Raw genomic sequence first — 775 nt, forward strand, 5'->3', positions numbered from 1 at the left:
AACACTCCCCCATCCTGCCTATAGCTAATGAAGAAACAAAGGCATTGCGGTTTAACCAGTAACTCTGTGATCTTTGCCCTGACCACGTCCCCTTCCCCCTACAACCCTATATAAACCTACATGTAAGAATAAACTCTGGAGGCTGTGAGAAACACCTAGCATGGTCTCCTTCTTGTGTCTGTTTGCCTTCTTTCACGCAGGTTAGCTTCTCCTTGAGTCCTTGTTCAACTCCCCACTGGCCGGGGCAAGTGGCGCCCAATGTGGGGCTCGAACCCACAACCCTGAGATTAGGAGTCTCATGCTCTACCGACTGAGCTAGCCGGGCTCCACGTACAATTCTATCACCTGGGTGGGTAGCCCGCAGAGAAGACACACTGCGCGCTCACCACCATGGGCTTCCTCGGCTGTCCTTTATGAGCGCACCCTTCTCCTCCCCCCAGAGTCACACTAGGGTCCTCTCCACAGTGACTGGGAAGCACTCATCTGCTCTCCATCCTGAGATGCTGTCCTTTCAAGAATATTACCTAACGGGAATGGCAGAGCATGTAACTTTCCGGGATTGGCATTTTACTCAGTTTCCCACTCTGCGGGTCCCATGCAGGCTGTGTGGCGTGTTGTTAGCTCATTCTCTGTGATTGGTGAGCACAGTCCACTGCTTACTTACTCCGTCACCCACTGAGGGACACCTGGGCTGCTTCCAGGTTGGGGTTATTACAAATAAAGCTTTCATCAGCACTCACACACAAGGCTCTCTGGGGCTACATGCTGTTAAGGA

At 52.3% G+C, this 775-nt stretch overlaps 1 non-coding gene across 1 annotated transcript; it reads right to left on the minus strand.

Annotated features, from left to right (window-relative positions):
- Positions 1–252: 252 nt before the first annotated feature.
- Positions 253–325, minus strand: Trnar-ccu. The gene has a single exon. It is a non-coding gene; the product is annotated as a tRNA-Arg (tRNA).
- Between the last annotated feature and the right edge of the window lie 450 nt (positions 326–775).

The sequence above is a fragment of the Jaculus jaculus genome, chromosome X (genome assembly GCF_020740685.1).
Source record: "Jaculus jaculus isolate mJacJac1 chromosome X, mJacJac1.mat.Y.cur, whole genome shotgun sequence".
Classification (NCBI taxonomy): Eukaryota; Metazoa; Chordata; class Mammalia; order Rodentia; family Dipodidae; genus Jaculus; species Jaculus jaculus.